This window comes from Camellia sinensis, chromosome 14 (genome assembly GCF_055761805.1).
Source record: "Camellia sinensis isolate YWXY chromosome 14, ASM5576180v1, whole genome shotgun sequence".
Classification (NCBI taxonomy): Eukaryota; Viridiplantae; Streptophyta; class Magnoliopsida; order Ericales; family Theaceae; genus Camellia; species Camellia sinensis.
In genome coordinates, this window is record NC_138974.1 from 74,674,685 (window position 1) to 74,696,420 (window position 21,736).

The 21,736-nt window shown below is 29.5% G+C and overlaps 1 long non-coding RNA gene across 1 annotated transcript; it reads right to left on the bottom strand.

The window, feature by feature from the left end:
- Positions 1-4,376: 4,376 nt before the first annotated feature.
- LOC145807998 (uncharacterized) lies at positions 4,377-5,015 on the bottom strand. Its single transcript, XR_014351458.1, has 2 exons — positions 4,843-5,015; positions 4,377-4,772 (listed from the first exon to the last, which is right to left on the bottom strand). It is a non-coding gene; the product is annotated as an uncharacterized LOC145807998 (long non-coding RNA).
- Between the last annotated feature and the right edge of the window lie 16,721 nt (positions 5,016-21,736).

Here is a 21,736-nt window from a genome sequence, read left to right on the forward strand (position 1 = left end):
ACAGCCTTCCTCTCTATTTTCTGTCCTCCAACAGCTTCCTAGATGTCGCCGTCCTAACCCCAACATCACCACACACCACTATTGCCACCATCACCAACCCTCGCTGTCATAGCCACCACTAACCCCTCTTTCCAACCACGTCGCGTCTCCTCCAGCTCCAATGTCCATCTCTCCGCTGTCGTCTGCCCTTATCTCACCATCACAAACAACTCTGCTTCCCCGTTTGCCATCGCGAACAACTCCACTCCTACCCCCACCATCACGATCCCTCTCCCCTACCTCTCAATCGTGACTTAGTCCTCCTACATCCTAGCCTCCTGCACCGCAAGGAGAGAGACATAGAGAGCGAGTGGCCTAGGGTTTCCAAACAATGAAAAAGAAGAAGAAGAAGATAGAGGATGGACCGAAGAGGGAAGGGAAAGAGTGGAGGTCGGTGGCTAATGGCTGGCGATGGACAAGGGTTTGGGTTTGGGTTTAGATTTGGATTTGAATTAGGGTTAGAGTTAGGATTAGTTGGAGAAAATAAGAGTAATTTGATATTATTTAAAAATTAATGATGTGTATTGAGATAAAATTAAATTTTTTAATTCATGTATAATATAAACTGAACAAATAATGTGTAGTGAAAAGATTTATGATATGTAAATAGGATCACTCGTACTTTTATTTTTAACTTATAGATATTAGAAGTATTTATTTATATGTACACATAGAAATAAGGGCAATTTGGTGGTTGTTTCCCAGCCCTTATCCAAGTGTCAACTGCAGACATGTGAGTCTGTGATGAGTCTGTGAGACAACTCTATAGGTGTAGTTTCCAAAGTATGGCCCACTTCTTGTCTTTTATTCAGGTGCCCCCACTATATATATATATATATATATCTAAAAAAGAATCACTTCATATATTCAATTCATATTTTGATGGGTTGTTTTTTATCTTTCAATTTTGTCCTGTTGTGGGTGAGACTAATAAGTGTTTTTTTGATAATTATAAAAAGAGTTTTGATCAATTTTGAAACATAGAAATTTTTTACTTTTTATTTTATAAGAAGTCACTTGCATATTTTGATGGGTTGTTTTTTTGCTTTCGAATTTTGTCCATTAACTTTTGTGCGGTGGACTAAAGTCTCGTTTGTCAATCTTTTATTTTAGTCAAAAAATTATTATAAATTATCATATTATTTTTTTTAATTTTTTGTATATTTTTTTATAAAAAGTCAAAAAATTACTAAAATAACATGTTCTCAAATGAGATTTAATTTGGATAAATTTTTTTTGGTAATTATAGAAAGAGTCTTGTCAATTTTAAAGCATAAATCTTTTATTTTTTTGATAAATTACAAATATACTACTTGAGATTTGTTTAAAATATAAATTAAATAGAGTCACAAACTTGTAAGGCACAAGCTATTCTTACATTTTTTTTAAAGTATTGTATTTTGATAATTTTTTAAAAAAAAATATTATTCTATGAAATTAAACAGAATAAATCATTAGATATATGACAGAATTATATAAATTGTATTATAAATAATAGAAAGTAGAAAAAAAAATATAATAAGTCTTACAATTTTAACATATTTATACTTTTTCCTTTTTCAATAAGACTAAAATTTTAAGAGAACTCAATATAATTATATCAAACTTATATAAATTAAAATATTTTTAACACTCAAATATTTGTTCATGACCACTTGTACTCTTGTCTAAATTCATATCAAGTTCAAATAGTCATCAAACTAATTATTTAATAATTTTTTATTTTATATAACTGTCTTGTGATTTAGCTCATTTGTTATTCAATACTTATCGTTTTAAAAACTGTGGCATGGTTTATTTTTTACCACTTTCTTACATTGTTGCCCCTGTCTCATGGTTTAATTCAATAGAATAATAAAAAAATCCAATTACTTTTCTATATGCAATAATAAATTTATTAAAATTATTAATTAAAAGATATTTTTAATATAATTAAAAGTTGTTAATTAACTTAATAATTTATTTATTAACAAAATGAATCATTTGTTACATGATCATGATTTATTTAAAAAAAATTATTAATGTTGTATACAAATCAGGAAACAAGTTTTAAATTAAAATATTAAAATATATAACATATATAAAGACGCTTCATATAAATTTTAATTTCTAAAATTTATATTAAAAAAGTTAAGTATTCTATGCCTCTAATAAATGATAGTACACAAGTAATCAATTTAAATAATTTAATTAATTTATATTTTTTATACAAACTTTTTGTTTTAACATTGGAACGTACCTTGTACAGGTCTTTTTCCTACTAGAATATATATATATATATATATATATATATATATTATGACTGGATATGTAGGTCAGTTTACATATATATCTCGATTAATTTTGAGATCCACGCAAAGCATATCTCAACTAATTTCGAGATCCATGCAAGATGCTCCCTCTACATAAATCGGACAAATATCTCAAGTAAATTCCACAGGCGTGACCCTAAGGAGCAGATTGCTCTTAATAGACATTGAACTTGAGACTTAAAAAAAAGATATTCTTAAATCTCAAGTCCCTTTGGTTAGGTGCCCCCAATATAAGGCCTATGCAATTATTAAACATTTAAGAATTCAGAGTACTATATAAATAAATAATAGTATACAAAAAATTAAATATAAAATGATATATTTCTTTTATCTTAAAATATTAGTTCCTTATTTAATTTTTTATTATCGCGAAATATTAGTCTATTTTCAAAAATCAAGGACTCAAATACTTTAAATTTCCTATTTTACCTTTTTTTAAAATTCATTAACAATATAAAAAGTACAATTGGGACAATTAATATTTCTAAAAAAATGTACTATCAAAGAATAATTTTAAAAAATTAATATTTTTAAAATGTGATAATTATACTACAATAAAAAGTTAAATTCTCCAAAAAGAATTACTATTTTGAGACGGAGAGAATAACAAGTTTTGAGTGAATGACAGTTAAGATGGGGAAGTTTTTGAGAATATCATTATAATATCAATTTAATAATTGATCAAAAAAATATCATTCTAATAATAAATTCTATACCCAAAAAAAAGAATTATAATAATAAAGTTTGCTTTTTTATTTTTGGTCCAAAAGCAGCCACTTTGATGGGCTGCTTCTTCTTTTTCTATTTTTTTTTTTTTTTATAATTTTTATTCTCTTCTTTTTCCTTCCCCTCAAGTTGAATTTAATACTCCATCAAAAATATCAGGACACATTTATGTACCTTCAATCATTAAATTGAATTCTGTTTTAATTAATTAAATTATGCTTTAAGATTTACGTATTTTAATATTTTTTATAATTTAACAATTAAAAATACATTAAAATTCAATAAATAAATAAATAAAATTGAGAAGAGAAAATCATTGGCCCTTGGTTACGAAAATTTAAGGGAATAGGCTCCACTGAATTAAATTTATTTTTGCAGCAGGAAAATAAATTCTATGGTCCCCACTCTTGACATGTAGTTCATCTTTAACCTTGACTTTCCACAAACAGCAATGATACGTAACTTCAAATTTTAAGTTCGAATTTATCCTGAATTTAAAACAATGTCGTTTTAAACGATAATTTCGTTTTACGAAAAAATTATTTAATAAAAATTATCTTATTAATAAGAGAATTTTAATATATCTTATTGATAAGAGAATCTAAAACGACGTCATTTTAGATAATCAAGAAATTCGAAAAAGAAAGATTCAAGAAACAAAACATTTTCCTTTCACAAATCAACATACTATTCGTTTTAACATGTGAGTATGAGAGATTTTTGATTATTTTAATCATAAACATAATAAATAAATTAAAAATAAATAAAATAAAATATTATATTTAAATTATAATTATTTTATTTTTTTTCTTCCATAAAAATAAAAAAAATCAAAAAAACATATTTTAAACGAATTTTTTTTAATTTCAAATTAAGAAAATTAAAAAATTAAAAGACCAACTCACATTCCCAATAAAGCCTCAATTAGCAAACGTGTCAAATTGAATGTCACTCCTCAAAAACCTTTGATTTTTAATTCTTCATGCCATTGTACCACAAATCTGTCAGTAGAAAACCAAAAAATGACGAAGAATGTTGTTACAGTTTTAAGAGAATGGTATTTTTATTAATATTTTTATTATTATTTGTGAAAAATTATTACTCAGTGGTTTTCTTAAAAATTAATTATGAATTAATGAAAAAATTTATCATTAATTTGTAAATATTTTTTGAAATATACATTGACATGGAATTTTCCTTTTTTTTTTTTTTTGCCCTGTCAATTTAGTTATTTTTCTTTGTCAATTAAAAAGTTTAATAATTACTGCACACAAGAACCCACCAAGCCCAGATCATATGTAACACATACGAATCAAAAAAAAATATACATATATCATGTAACACACAAACTAAATAAGAAAATAAATAAATAAATAAAAATAAAAACTTCAAGGATGGGAATGGATAGGATCGGATCAAATCCAACATAAATCTACACAATACAGAAATAAAGCAAGTCTACAAGTAGTAAAATTTTGGGTGAATGAAGGACGCTATGCAGCTTTCGCTGTACAAGAAAAGCACAGATCATGCAAAAGACCAGCCAGATCTCCATCAACCTCACCTTCTCTGCTCTCTTCAAGGTCTCTCTCATGGCTTCTCACAATACCCATTTCTTGATTTGCATGTGTGACCTCTCTGGCTTCACCCTTTTGCTTTCTCATGGCCTCCCTTCTGCGATCATGATCTTCCATCCTGCATCACCACCACCACATGTTTAATAGAGAGAAAGATCTAGAGAGAGAGAGAGAGAGAGAGAGGTTACTCTTTCGACAGAGAGAGAGGGTGTGTGATCCCAGAAAGGCAGAGAGGAAGGCCAGAGCTGCCATGGAGGTTTAAGATGGACTGCATTTTGGTCGGAGGGTTCAGGAAGAAGAAGAAGAGGATTTTTGTTTTTGTTTTTACTTTTGCTTTTGCTTTTAGTGTTGCGAGTGTTATGTGAAGTGAAGTATTAATATGGTTTAGGACAACAACAACGATAGGAATCATTAATTTTGAAATTTTAAAAAAATTACTAATAGCATATCACTCAATAAAAATAAAAAAATATAATATTGAGATTAAAATATCAAATCATTCATAGTGAGGTTCACTGTCACATCATTAATAATAGCACTAATTAGTACTCTCACTCATTTTCCTTTGAAAATGAGAGGGGAGTTGCTTTGGAAAATTGGGACCATGATGTGATAGCACTAATTAGTGCTCTCACTCATTTTCCTTTGAAAATGAGAGGGCAGTTGCGAAATTGGGACCATGATGTGATGGATTCTCTCCTCCCCTCATCTGTCTTTCTCTTGCAGAGAGTAAAAAATAAAAATAATTCAGGTGGATGGCACTGTGGTTAAAGTTTAGGATTTAAGTTCTAAGGTTACAGGTTTAATTTTCTCTTTTTTAGGCTAATTTATTGAGTGAAGCACAGTTGGTTAGAAAGTTAGATTTTAAGTTGTCTAATCAGCACTTAGTGTGAATTCAATGCTCCCTACTGTGCGAGTCCTGACTTAAGCGGAGCTTGCCTTTGGGAGGTCGGGGCAAATTCCCAAGTTATAGTCTCCTGGCTCGAAACAGCTAACAGGACATCATGATAATCTCTGCAAAAGGCGCTGTCTTGGACCTGCGGAAGGATAAGGAGGATTTTCCTATAACAAAAAATAAAAAATAAAAAAATAAAAAATAAAAATTTAAAGCATTAGGCAAATAAAATATAATTGTTAATTATTTAATAACTAAATAGCTAATTATTGTTATATTTTAATAATAAATAGTGATAAAATGTTATTATTTAGTTGTGTTGTTTTAATGGTATAAATGTTATTTTTTTGGTTTTTCCGTAAAATACCAAATTCAAATGTTATAAGTAGGGATGGGTAACAGTTTATCCAATCTGTAAAAACCGCTTAACTTACCTAACCCGTATGTAAATGGGTGGTTTCGCAAATACAATGCGGGCGGATGCGGTTTGAAATATGACATATTTGCAGGTTGCGGGTTTAACTCGGACCCGCAAGAACCCACCTGTACTTTTTTATTTTATTTATAATCTTAACTGTTGATTTCATTTCTATATCTCACCTAGATATTTTTGCCCAAAACAAAATACCCTTTATTCTTTGAACTTATTCTAGCATTACATTTGTTAATAGTATTATATTAACTGAAATTGAATAAATAGTAATCATATTATTATTATTACATAACTAAACTTGTCCCGGATGAAGTGTGATTTGGAATTTTAAATTCCTTAATTAATATGGAGTTCTAGTTTAGAATTTTGAAATATGTACTTGTGTTAGTTTATTATTTAATTTAAGATTTTAAATGATTTGTTTGTGTTACGAATTGATTTTATTGTGTTTTTAATTTTATAAGTTTTAATTCATTAATTATTAATGTTTGAGTATTTTAGAAAATGGGGAGAAAAAGGCCTAAAATAAATATTACAAAATGGGAAAAAAAAAAGGCTTAAAAATAAATTTTTGAAGAAAAAAGTTCACTCCGCAAACTGCCCGCACATCCGTAAACCCTATACGCACAAACCGCAAACCGCAAACCGCAATGCGGGTTGTCTTTTTTCCAAATTGCATAGATGTAGGCGGGTCTAAACCGATCCGCAAACCGTCCAAATCCGAATCGTGAACACCCCTAGTTACAAGTGTCATTACAGGGGGGAAAAAAAAAAACTTTTCAAAATATATCTATACGGGCAAATTTTACTATCCACACTTCTTAAAAGAGGTGTACTATATGCATTGTTAGAAATTGGGCGTTCATGTGGCTTGACCCTTCTCTGAACCTTTTGAACCTTATCCAAATAAGTTTGAATTTGAATTCAAAACCTATTTGGATAACCACTCAGGATATCTATATCTATCATATCAACTGATACGGATAGATGATATAGATATCTTATATATCTAATATAACTGATATGGATAGATTTATTATTATCCAACATATCTGATATAATATGGGATATGGGTGATTAACAAAAAAATAGCGTATGTCGTATGTTTTTCCTATATACTGACTCTCTCCCAAAATACAACGATCAAGAGCCATTTTGCACTGTGACTTGTGTGGGTGATATTCATTCTGTAATATCACTCCATTACTGGGTTGATTGATCAGATTCAGGAAGCACGTGATTTACCCACGAGATCCTTCAATTCAGATTCTGCATGAAAAAGGTATGACCATAATTTTTCATCCGCTGCGTTTATAGTATGATTTACATTGGTATCAAAGCATGAATGGGTATTTTCGTATTTTCTTTAATCATGTGTATATTTATATATATATATATGTACACACTATATACATGAATATTTATAAAGGAAGAAAATTTCAACTCCCATTAGATTGAGAGTGTGGTACACCTCATTTTTATGTTCATTAAATGTGTTTTTTGATGCCATAAATGTTTTTGTTGTGAAAAATGGAGTTTGGGAGTACCGAAATCGGACCAGAAAACACCCCGAAAGGTGGCGGGTGTGCCTCATGCTCCAGATGACGCCGTCAGCGGCGGACACGCGCTGTCACGCGCCTCCGCTAGTTCTCACGCGCCTCTACGGGCTGAGATGCGCTGCCACGCGCGCGCTGTTCCGCGCTTTCCACGCGCGCGCCCTCCGCGCCACACACACGCACCGCGTGCTGAGCCGCACGCTGAGCCGTGTGCCGAGCCACGTGCTGAGCCGCGCTGCTTTTCCTCCGCCGGCTTGGCTGGCTTGGCTGCTGATGCATGAGGCACTGTTTGTTTTGTTTTTTAATTCTGAATCGCGTTAAATGGTCATAATTAATTCGTTATAGCTTTGTTTTAAGCGCGGTTAGTACCGTTAGACTCAGAATTAAATTTTTTATCTTTTATAAAATTTTGAAAATTTTATGAAAATAAAAAATGTTTTTCCTGAAATAATAATTCATTATTTCTGGTTTAAAATGCATCTGGTGTTGCATGATTAAGTTTCTGGGGCTGAATTTTTTATTGTAGACTACTGTTGTAGTTTACTATTTACCGGTATAGTTATAGCATTTTACCAGATTCTGGAATATTTATTTTTAATTTTATGTGTGTTTATTAGTTATTTAAAATTCCAGAAAATACCAGAAAATTTCAGAAAATTCCAGAAGTGATACAGTTTCTGTTATGACATAATTTGAATATTAAATACAGTATGTTATTTTTTTTTAGGGTTTGTAATATGTTGTGATTAGAATAGCATAATTAATTATTTTTTATTTTAATTCCGTTATTAAATATAACATAGCATGTATTGATTGTGAATCTACATTATGATGCTATTGTATAAAATTAGAATTTTTTATCATGCTTTTTAGACATGCCATAGTGAGTGAGAGATTATTCGGTTGAGAGAAATCTTTATAGATTAACTCCCGAAAACCAAAATTTTGCGCATAAATTAAATTAAATTTTGGATAATTGTCACATGTGGCGCAAGAGATGATTACGAGCATAGCGGATTTTCGATCTTGCGACTTGTGTAATATTGTCACTATTTAATTTAGATTTTTGTGGCAAAATTATATTATGCTAATCAAATTAATCCCAATGCGAATTTCTCTCTAAATTGACTTAGCTTATGGAAGTTAATTGATTGACCTAGACTTAGTAAAGATGTTCAAATATGAACAATGTAATCCCATTCTTTAGATGAGCAAAAGTCTTGGAGACTTTAGGTCAAGCCTTAATTGAGCCAAAGTAAGGAAATATGACTCAAAGTCGCCGTGGTTTTGTTGCCTTGTTTGGCATAATAAAAACTAATGTGTGCGCTATGGTTAGCGGCACGCTACATAGTTTTGATTGGCGAGTTTTGGAGTTATGAAATTAGTAAGCCTCCAATAGATCTGTATATGATCTTGACTATTGAGCTGCGCTGATTGACTTTGTAATTTGACTTGTAAATAATGTTACATCATTGGATGAAGTAACATTCAATAGTCACGTCATCTAAGAAATGCTAGCTTAAATAAATTAGTCATTAAGTGTAAGACGAGTAGCCAGTATAAGCAGTGTTTTGCTTTCTACCCAATTATTGGGAGTGGATAGAGCAAAATTTCATGCACTATAATAGTGTGCGTTGAAATATCACATGAAGTTAAAAGATTAGCGCTTAGAAGCTGCAAAATCTATTAACACTAAGTGAAAATATTAGCGCTTAGAAGCTGCAAAATCTATTGACACTATGTGAAAAGATTAGCGCTTAGAAGCTGCAAAATCTATTAACACTAAGTGAAAAGATTGGCGCTTAGTGGCTGTAAAATCTATTAGCATTGCCAACTTGTCTAAGTCTGGACACTTACTGTTTCCACACTTGAGTGTGAGACATGAGGAGGGGCTTCTTTGTATGATTCCTTAGCTAGGCAAACGTTTTTTAATAACGTTTACCACTAAGCGTAAACGTTGCAGCATAATAATGAAAAGGTCAAGGCCGACAAGGTTGTTATGACTCTAAGAATTTGACGTATGGCTCGTGAGAGCATTGTGTTGAATTAGACTCTTTAGCCTAATTCGCGCTTAAGTTACTTCAGGAGTTGTCATAGTTGCTAGCTTATTCTCTATTTCTTGTGGATAGTAGAATTAATTGCAAGTAACTATGAAGCGAGAAATAGATATGGCAAGAGAAGTATCGTCATCTTTCAACTAGATGCAGTAAAGTGTATGGAGAATAAAATTGACTTAAAGGTGCAGGAGATTAGCACTTACTAGTTAAATTTGCGACTTAGGCGCACTTGATACTCCATGACATCCTTTTATGATCTACTGAATATGAATTAGTCGTGAATTATTACCTAGTTGGGCCTAAACCTTTAAAACTTGTCTTCGAGGACTCACATTAAGATGATTGGAATTAGTTTATGACATTGGTCATGAACCGGTGGCTTATTATACTTAATCACATTAATGAGATGATGACACGATGGTTTGAGTAGGTCTTCTCGGGCCCACTCGCTTATGACATCCTGCTCTCATGTGAATGTGTAACTTTGTTCGCAATGGTTGCGCACAAGTAGGAAAGCCGTAGAAGGTCATTTGTATTAGCGCATTTAGTCCACTATGATTTTTGTGACTAGATATGTGTAAGGGTATGATAGCTAAGCCTCAATCTCGACACATTTATAGATTACGATACGCATCTGAGTCAAGACTATTTGATCTCCCATAAGTCAGAAGTTTTGAGATGATTTTTGACATTACACATATGAGGTTGAGATCAATTAGATAACAACTTTCGTGCTTTTAGTTTTGACCAAGGTGGCGAGTATCTATTTGAGTTATTTTAGAAAAAAAAAAAAAAACTCTGTGAAGAGAAATTGATGCTTAGAAAATTGATTATTCCTAATACTCAATAACACAATGGTGTAGTAGAGATAAGAAATTAAGTATTGTTAATGTTAGGTGGATATGGCGCAAAATGTTTCCCAATTGGGAATTGCACTAGCTTGTTGCCTATATCCCTAACTAAGTGCCCTCCATATCAGATTTTACACTCCATTTGAGTAATGGGTTAGCAGAGAGCCATCTATGGGCGATCTGTAACCGTTAAGCAGCTTATCTTTATTTTACTTCTCATAAGATTGCGAAGTTAAGACCTAGGGTTCTATAGCGCATTATTGTATGCTGTTTTGTAAACACAAACGGTCGTGTGGCGCATTATTGTATGCGGTCATGCTAACCCTCCGGGTTATGTGCATATAGGTAAGCAGCTTTGTGGTAGTGTAACTAAGTCACATAAAGTTTTCTTAGTAAAGATGACGTGAATAGAGTTTTGGAACTCTATAAGATAGAGAATTCTAAGCATAGCGTTTTATGTAGCCTAGTTGAGAATGGAAAGAAATTTTCAATATCCTAGGGACCGTGGGAGCGATGTGCCTACTAATGGATTACTACATTAGAGAAGAATACTCTACATTCTTAGTTGCGTGGTAGCGAATGTGAAAATTTTTCACCTCATCACTGGGTGATTGAGGGGGAAACATTCATGATTGCTCCGCAAGATGATAAAGAGCCTAAGATAATGCCAAAGGATCTAGTCCTCTGTTTTTTGAAAGTGGATTAATGTTGCGCAGTTTAAGACAAAGTCTTTGAGGATTAACCATTTCTATAATTTGGTTGACTTTCCATTATGAAGCGAAACTGTTCTAAAGTTATGCATAATTTGGATAGTCATTGTCGAGGCATAAGGCTCGCTAGATATCGAAAAGTCGCACCATTGAGAAAAGCGCAGATCATGAGAAGACTTCCTCCTGGGGAGTGAGGTTATTTTGACTAAGGCTATGATTGACATAAGTTCGGGACATTCCCAACTTTCTCGTTAGAGAATTGGATAAGTAGATCCGTAGGGATGTACCTTCTGCTTTTATGGTGAAAAGTTAGGAGCGCAAAAAAGGTTGCTAGTTCCAATAAATCTTTTACAGCCTAAAACAGTTATCCAAATAGTGGTTCTTAGATTTCGTCAAGCCATGATAGGCCAACGATAATCGATGAAGACCACTGTGGCATGATCAATGGTTCAAAATTTTTTTTTCCTTACTTAGTCATTATGAGCCAGGAATTTATAGGATTGTCGCCACCTACGGTGGGCAGTCCTCTGTTTTAGATATAATGGACATGGGTGATGTAATTTATATGCTCAGATGTACGATCCTTAGGGATTATTTTGGGAGAATTCCTATTTTGTCTTCAATGACTTACATAAGGAATATCCTAGAATGATTCTAGATACAAAATTGCAAACCCATTGACTTACCTATCAGTAAAAGCCAGAGCCTTAGCTATTATGTGAATCCTCGGATTGTCTTTGGGAGAAACAGATGATCTATATTCCTTGATCTTTTCTTTGTTGTGGGAGCCTAAAGTACGTTATGTGGGCGTATTCGGCGTGATAAGTGTTATCTTTGGTAAATGGTCAACTGAGCTGTTTAGACATTGACCTTGCTCATTAGACCGTGGATAAAATGCCTTACTAGTAGTATATTAATTTGTTCTTTGTAAGATTTAATGCGCTAGTTGGGCGCATCAAGAATGAACGCAAATTGGTTACCAAAACATCTTTAGAAAGGTAATTGCGCAAGAGGTAGTGATCTTGAACCACTTCATGTGAGGCGCAAATGGTGGATTCCGTTGTATATGCTTATCGCAAGAGGTGCTGATAAGCTTATGCTTGGAATCTAGAATTGCGCAGACTGTGGTTGTGTTTTTTAAAATCAATCACTTATTTGTTGTGAGATGATGAGATGTTGATACTATTATGGTTTGTGTCATAATGATTAGCATATGATGATGTCAGCAGGTAAGATTGGCTCACTCACACGAGCAATTGCCCTTGGCGCTTGGGAGCGAGCAAGGATGAGACTAGTGGTTTATTTTTTATTTGGAGTCAAGGGAGGCTTAAATTATCCACTATGCATATCGCCTTGGTTACAACCAAGATGAGGTCGTGTTAAGGACCAAACATGGATGTTAGTACCCACTTTCCATGTTGTGCCTGTTATGATTAGTTCGATGCGAGATCTCATTTGGCGCCTGGAAGGCGAGCAAATAGAGAATTCGGGTTAGACGCTAGAAAGCGACTAGACTAATATCTGTACGGTGTATCGAGTATGACGTCACTCTTTTGGAAGAGTTACTCCACCGTAGCATGTATTCATACTATATGTGCTTGGCGACCGAGTAATGAGGTGAGAGAATGGATCCCTGTTTTCTCACCGTGTGACTCTTACGTGTCATTATTGATATGACTTTCATTTATGTACTCTTTTATGACTTTTGACTATGTCATAAGGTAAGGGATTGATGTTCTGCTACTTTGGTATGTTGCCTGCGATCACGTATGATTCAGCCTTAAGGGACATCACTGGGAAAGCGGTCAATCCTAAACTAAATGGCATGAAGGCAAAGGGAAGATCATCTAGTATTACACCACTGTTGTATATTCACTGCCGGCAACTCACATCGTTCTGTATGAGAGGCGGATTGAGTGTGAATATATTGCAAGAATTGAGAGGGTCAAACATGCTCTTTTTGAGGGATTAGAGATGTTTTTTGGACCAGTGTAATTAGATGGGTCTGGGGTATATGAGACACTATTTCTGTTCTTTTTGGGTTGATGTCTCTATGCTGGCTCATTTTGAGTTTCTAGTATAGAGCTCCCACATGCAGGTGTTCTCAATAGTCGCACGGTGCAGTGGCTAGTATGAGATTGTTCATTTTTTGGGAAAATTGAGATAGAGATGTGGTAGTGTCATGCCAACTCATGTGCCAGTGGGAGATGTTAGAAATTGGGCACCCATGTGGCTTGACCTTTCTCTGAACGTTTTGAACCTTATCCAAATAAGTTTGAATTTGAATTCAAAACCTATTTGGATAACCACTTAGGATATCTATATCTATTATATCAACTGATATGGATAGATGATATAGATATCTTATATATCTGATATAACTGATATGGATAGATTTATTATTATCCAACATATCTGATATAATATGGGATATGGGTGATTAAGAAAAAAATAACGTATGTCGTATGTTTTTCCTATATACTGACTCTCTCCCAAAATACAACGATCAAGAGCCATTTTGCACTGTGACTTGTATGGGTGATATTCATTCTGTAATATCACTCCATTGCTGGGTTGATTGATCAGATTCAGGAAGCACGTGATTTACCCAGGAGATCCTTTAATTCAGATTCTGCATGAAAAAGGTATGACCATAATTTTTCATCCGCTGCATTTATAGCACGATTTACATCTATTCATTCTGTTATTTTTGTTTTAATTATAATCATTTTTCTTCTTTAGTTATGATAATATTTTAGTTATGACTCATGAAATTTTTGTTTATACCTCATGTAATGTTTTGTTATGATTTTTTATTTTTATTTTTTTTTATAGTTATGAATCAAAAAGTATAAAGTTATACTATTTTTTTTAAGAGTAATGTTAGAAATCGCAAAAATTTTACCAAAATTTATACTAAATGTCTCACATGGATGTGGTTTGTAGAAATTTCAGTAAAAGTTTTGAGATCTCTAACATTTTTGTTTTTTTTAATTATAAAGTGCATATGGTATACACCCTTTAAGTATTTTATAAATACTAGTGGTTGGGCACGTGCGTTGCAAACGTGATTTTTTATCAACTGTTAATACTGTAATTATATGTCTCTTAAATTGGCATATGATATGTATACAAAGAATGCATACTTATATGTGTAAATTGATTTGTATCCAAAATACAATTACATAAGAAATGAATACATACTCGGATGAAAAATTTAAATAATAAATGAGAAATTTTATAAACATAAATATTAATTTATAGTTAGATTGTTGAGATACAATCTTATCTTAAACAATAAACAATAAATAATAAGCAGGTCTATATAGTATTACACAAATTATTTTCTATCAACTTCCCGCTTCAATCTTTCATAATTTGTACCTATAATACAATTGAAGGTATGAAATTAATGCATAATTACACAATTTTGTTTAATAGTTCATCTCATAACACAAATTTATTGAGCCTATTATTGCATATTATTTGTATACTATGGTGTAAGAATGCATTAATATCAATATGTAATATATTTTTATACATTAAGAGTTGTTGAGTTTTGTTTCCTGTGCCACAGATATTTTGCATAATGAAAAATATAATATTAGTCATTAGTATATTTTCATTTATATAAAAAATGTAAAATAGTTTTTTTAAGAAAATGGAATGATATTGCAACTTAATATTTCGATCAATATATGAATTTCATAATTATTTTCATGATATTTAAGGGTCACTTTTATGAAACTGTCAAGTTACATAATTTATTATGGTATCTGTAAGTAATCAGCATATAACAAAAATTAATCAAAATTTTTTATTTGATGTACTTACTTTCTATATTATTAAGTTGCTGCGATAATATTTGGGCATCATTTAATTTTTTTCTTTATAATTTGCCTAAAATTTGTGCATGAGGCATTATTTTTCTTGAACTTCACAATAGATAGGACAATTCTTATTTCAACTCGTCTAACTTTACTTGGAGAATATGTTGCAATAGATCTTTTGTAATTTTTGTTTCATCGTCTTTTTTTTTTTTTTTTTCTTACTCACCATTATAACTCATTGTAATAAAAATATTTTGATGAGTAGGAGTTTAAGGCGATATCATATTATTATGAAATTTAAAATCCATTTTTCTTCGATAATGTGATTTTTTCTGTGAGGAAAAAAGAAAGTACAATTATTGTTATGATTGAGGTGTTTTGCAAAGTTTTGGTTTGTTATTGAAAATATTTGTTGTGTACATTTATTTGTATGGCATGTATGTATATATGTATTGAATATAAGTCGATAGGAGAATAATACATAATTTCGTAATTTTTTTCCTAACAAATATAATTATATTATTAAAGCGATACATATTAGAAAATTAAAGAATCCGATGTTAATGTAGCATTATAGATTGATAATATATGAATACAGTAATATATATAAATTTACATTTATATTTTTTATATATTTATATATGTAGATATTGATATATATAAAATATCACAAAAGTAACATGTGAAATATTTTGTAACAATATAATACAGGTAACAATGACAAGTTAAGTCATAATGTAAATGTTTAGTGTTACATTTTTTTAATTAAATTATTAAATTCATATAAAAATTAAAAGAAATTTGTGAATAATTTGTGTAAAATTAGAAATTAGTGAATAGTGATTTAAAAAAAAGAAAAGTTTATAGTGTTTGATTTGGTTTCTTTTTTCAAACTTTTGTCTTGAATTTTTTAGTTTTCATATTTTTTGTCTTTGATATTATTTTTTTAATAACTCTTTTATTTTCTTTTTAGAATAGCTTAATTTAATGGGGGATGCACCAATAAATCCCAAATTAATAACTTATGCACTGTTTAGTCCTAAAAGTTTTCTTATAGACTGAAAGGTCCCATTACAATGTTAATAACATCAGATACAATGTTAATAACATCAGAGTCATGTTACAAACATTGGATTTCAAACATCTAATGTTCATCAAATTTCAATAATGTTTGAAAATATAGGATGAAAAACATCTAATGTTCATCAGATTTCAATAAATTTTGAAATTATAGAATGAAACATCAGATCATTTACATCATTGACATCATGTTGATGTAAAAATGGGACTAAATGGAGCATAAGAAAACTTTTAGGACTAAATGGTTCAACGTTTCAAAAACTAGGACTTATGGGTAAATTTTCCTAATTTAATACATCTTTATTTTTTTAATTTTATTTTTAGATTTAGATTCACTTAATTTAAATACACTTAGAAAATAATTTATTGTGTATTCTTTTTTTAAAAAAATTATTAATATTAAATAATAATAATAATAATAATAATAATAACAACGAAAAAAATATAATAAAAAATCAGTATATGTTTGAATTTTACTTTTTAATTCTATTTAGATTATTAGATATTAGATTTTCATGTAAAAGTGTAATTGAAATATAAAATATGAAAAAATTTCAATATCTTTAATCACCAAAACTATGAAAATATGAAAAATCACAAATTGAAAAAAAAGATTTAAAAAATAAAAATAATGAAAGTGATTCTTGTTTAAAAATTTTGACATTATACCTTGATTATTAAAGTATCATGTAAAATATTATAGTACATAAAATATAATTTAAACAAAAAGAAAATGTATAAAGATAATTTGCGAAATTTTGAGATGTAACAGAAATCTCTGTTTTAAAAACATATGCGATTTTCTCTGTTTAAATTCAAATGAATATATACAATTTTAATATTCAACTAAAATTATTCACAGTTATTTGATCCATAATGGATAATTATAAATATTATGTATATTAATATAGAAGCGGACATAGGAAATAAGAAAAATAAAACTATTTTTTGGTCTTCAATCATCATTAATATAAAAAATAAGGTGACGCCTTTTTTTTTTTTTTTTGGATAAGAAGAGACGGTTTGTTTATATTTATATAAGACTTTTAGAAGCAAACGGCCTTGTTTGGTTTGTGTTTTCCAAAAAGTTTTGAAAAAAATTCTCTACAAATAAGTTTTCAAAAGTAATCAAACCAAACAAATTTTTCCAAAAAAATTTCTCAAAACTTGTTTAGCTTACAAGTTTTCCAAACAAATCTCTCTCTCATACACATCAAATCAATCGCTTTTTCCAAAACTCTCTCTCAAAATAATTTTCCAAAATATCTTTTAAAAAAAACCAAATCAAACAACTTTTCGTACTTTTTATCTCTAAAACTCATCTCCCAAACTCAAACCAAACATATTCAATTCCAAAAATAAAGAGATGGTTGGTTTATATAGGACTTTTCATAACTTTTAGAAATCTATACTATATATTAAGCAAAAGGATGTTTTTAACCCTCAAGGCCTAACTTCAATATCCCAATCTGAATTTTTAAAATTTTTTATTTAAAAAAAAAACTGAGCATTTATTGATTTGGTCAAAATTCTCTGATCAGCATTTATTAACTTTTTGCAATCCACATGTCTTTCCACATGCCTGCATTTATTGATTTGGTGAAAATCTCCTGATCAGCATTTAAAATCCCACATATAAATAATTATAGATACAATCTGTATATAGTTACTGCAGTATCTTTTTCAACTTCTTCTATACACTATGGTTAGTGATAAGATTGCTAAATTATTTTTATAAAAAATCTTAAAAAACATAATTTATATATTAAAAAAAATCTAAAATAAATATAAATACCTATAATTATCCCGTGCATAACACGGGTGATAGGCTAGTTATAATAGATTTGAAAGGGTAAAATTAAGATTTAAAAAAAACAAAAAAACATGACAGATTTTTCACACTTTTATAATAAAAAATAGTAGATTTTATGTATAAGTTTTCTATATATATATTAATTATATATAATTACTAAAAAAAATAAAGGGTGCATTTATGGAACCAATTTGAAATAAATGCATATTTTGGGAAGTAAGTTAAAGTCAATTTGTTAGTTTTTTTTGATTTTTTTTAAATATATAAAATAATAAAGAGATGATATGACTAAACAAAATTAAAATGTCAAAAAGTTAACTTTGAATCCAATTACTAAAATAAGCCAAAGGGAAATTATTCATTGTCCTAGGGATAAATTTAGGTGGCGTCTCAATTTAAATATTATTGATTAAAAAAAGTAGATCCTGCCACTTATTTGTTTCCTTTGAAAAGATAGTTTGTCTAGATATAAATGGTGTAAAACAATGATCTTAATAATTCAATAATGCTACAGATTCCTAAAATGTTTGAGATTTTCAAAGTTGGAAATTTTTATGACTCTTAAAATGATGTGAATCAATTATATTTTTTTATTTTTTTTATTTTCTATCTTTCTTGGATTGATCATAGGTGAGTGAGGGGTGTAGGGTTGTATGTTTGTTTTTTTGAAATCTAAAGTAGAGTAATGCTAGAGATCCCAAATATTCTATCAAAAATTTTACTAAATGTCTCACATGAGTGTAGGACCCAAACAATGTGAGTCTCATGTGGAACCCACACCCATATGAGATATTTGATAAAACTTTTGATAGAATTTTTGGGATCTCTAACTTTTTTTTGTCTAAAGTATTGTTATGTTTTCAATCTGTGTGCAGTTCGGTGGATGTAGCACATCAACATCGGTTAAAAACCACAAACGTCACATTTTGTTTCAGGGATTTTTTGGAAAGGGAAAATATTATAACGACAATGCTACGTAACTCAAATTTTGTGTCTCAAAAGTGGCTCAAATGGCCAAAACGACGTCGTTTTGAGTACAGAACAACATAAAAATGGCCAAAACGATGTCGTTTTGGCCATTTGAGCCACTTTTGAGCCACACAATTTGAGCTACGAGACATTTTTCATATTATAATTCCAAATTTTCTATTAAATAAATAATTAAAAATTCAATATAAGTGTGAGATTTATAAAAGTATGGACTCTACTTGAGATATTTGATCATTTATTTGGTAGAAAATTTAGTATTCCTAACATTACTCTTTGGGAAGTAAGTTAGTAGTTAAAAGTCAACTTTTAATCCATTTTGAATCACATCATCTTTCATAATTTTTACACATTTTTTAAGAAAAACAGTAAAAAAAGATTAAAAAAATCAACTTTTAACTATCTTTTCAAAATAAGTTAGTAAAATAAAATTTAAAAAAAAAGAAAAAAGGAAAAATCATTATAATAGTGTGGGTCCAGACGGTCTCTAGTCTAGATCGGGACAGTTAGATCCAGCTCGGCCTATTAGACCCATTTTGGGGCCTTTTTTGATAATCAGAACAGTTCGCATTTTAAGATTTATTGAGTACATTATTCCTATAAAAAATCACGTCGATCAGATAACGAATATTATCTATTTTGATCACTTTTGTCTGGAAAAAAATAACGGTTCATAAAAAAGCGATCCGAATACATAGTATCTGTTATTTGATTGACGTGATTTTTTATAGAGATAATGTACTCAACAAAGTTTAAAATGTGAACAGTTCAAATTATCGAAAAAAGGCCCAAAAGTGAGCCCAATAGACCAACTGAACTCTCTAGTACACATGATGGACCGAAGACAATCATCAATCGTCATGTAACAGTAATACCATTATTATTGTGGGTCAATAATAATGTAATATTATTTATTGTGTTTGGTCTTAATTTTTTAAATTTATTTTTTAAAAATTTATTTTTTTTATTTTTTATTTTTAGTAAATATTTTTAAAATTTAATTATTATTTTTTATTTTTTTAAATGTATCTTAAATGAATCTAAAAAGTAAAATATTTACAAAAAGTATTTTTTAAAAAATCAAGAAATACACAAGAATATAAAAATTATTGAATTTTCATATATTTTTGGCATTTTGTAAATTTTTTAAATATTTTTCACAAATATTATACTTTTTAAGTGTATAAAAAATCCAATAAAACAAAAAATATATATATAAAAAATAAAAAATATCAATTTTCTAAGAGGTGAATTGCGAAACCAAATAAGCTAATTGATTCCTCTAAAAAAAAAAAAAAGCATGATAATAATATGTTATTTATTTTCCATCCATCAAAAAAAAAAAAAAAACTGTAACATCACTAATTCTCTGTTACGTTCAATTTTATTTTTTTATTTTTGAATAGCACATGTCTTGGTGCGCAAGCATACACAGTTACCTTGAAATGTAATTTTTATTTATTTATTTATTTATTTCATATAATCTCATCATTATGGTTTTTTTTATTTATTTAAGAAATCATGTAATTTGATTTCTAATCATGTTTTAACGTAAAATTAAAAAATAAATTTATTTGTACATTAATTATTTAATTTTGAATTTAAAAAATGCATTCAGATCAAAGACCCTATCATTTGGATATTCAAAAAATTTAAACAACTTTGGCCTTATTTGGTTTATATTTTAAGATATTATTTTAAAAATAATTTTCTAAAGAGAATTTTAAAAATTTAAAAATTTGTTTGGTTGTATATTTTGAAAATAATTTTGGAGGTTTGGATGATTTGATATTTTTTTATAGTTAGATGAATGTGAGAAAAAAAGTGATTGAGAATGAGAGATGAGAAAGAAAAATGATTGATTAGTGTATAGTAGAGAGAAAAGTGATTTTGAATTTTTTTTTTATTTAAATTTTCAACCAAAATTTTTTTGGAAATTTTCTCCAAAAACATGTTTGGTTTGTATTTGTGAAAAAATTTTGGAAAATAATTTTTTAGAAAGAGTTGCCAAAATTTGAAAATTTGTTTGTTTTGAAAATAGTTTTGGAATTTGGGATGATTTAATTTAATTTTTTTGTTTTTTTTTTTGGTAGTTCAATTGAATGGATAGATAGTTGAAAGAAAAATTAATTGATTAATGTGTAGTAGATAGAAAATTGATTTTGAATTTTTTTTTTTTAATATAAATTTTAGCCAAACAAAATTTTTAAATTTTTTTCCAAAAATTATTTCTCAAGAGACAAACCAAACAAGGCCAAACATAGCTCACCCAGCCCAGACCACTCCTCAGGATGACCCAGCCCATTTTACTTTACTTTTCGTTGTACCTAAAACAAAAAAAACAAGAGAGATTTTGGTAAAGGATCCCGATCCATTCTAGCAGCCCAAGCTTCAATCAGAAACGACACAGAGAGAGAGAGCATAATGGGCTGGGCTATTCTGAGGAGTGGTCTGGCCTGGGTGTTTTAAAAAAGTTGACCGCATGTGGGCGTACATTTCTTTTTTGACACACATGAAGTTTGGCCTGGTTTGGTTTGTCCCTTGAGAAAAAAAATTTGAGAAAAAATTTTAAAATTTTGTTTGGTTAAATTTTTTTTTTTAAAAAATCCAAAATTAATTTCTCTCTAATACACATTGATTAATTATTTTTTCTGTCACATCCATCTATCCATTCAATCGAACTACAAAAAAAAAAAATAAATAAAAAATAAATTAAATTAAAATTAAAAGTAAACTAAATTATCCAAATTCTAAAACTATTTTCAAAACATACAACTAAACAAATTTTAAATTTTAGAAACTCTTTCCAAAAAATTATTTTTCAAAAATGTTTCATAAATACAAACCAAACATATTTTTGGAGAAAAAAT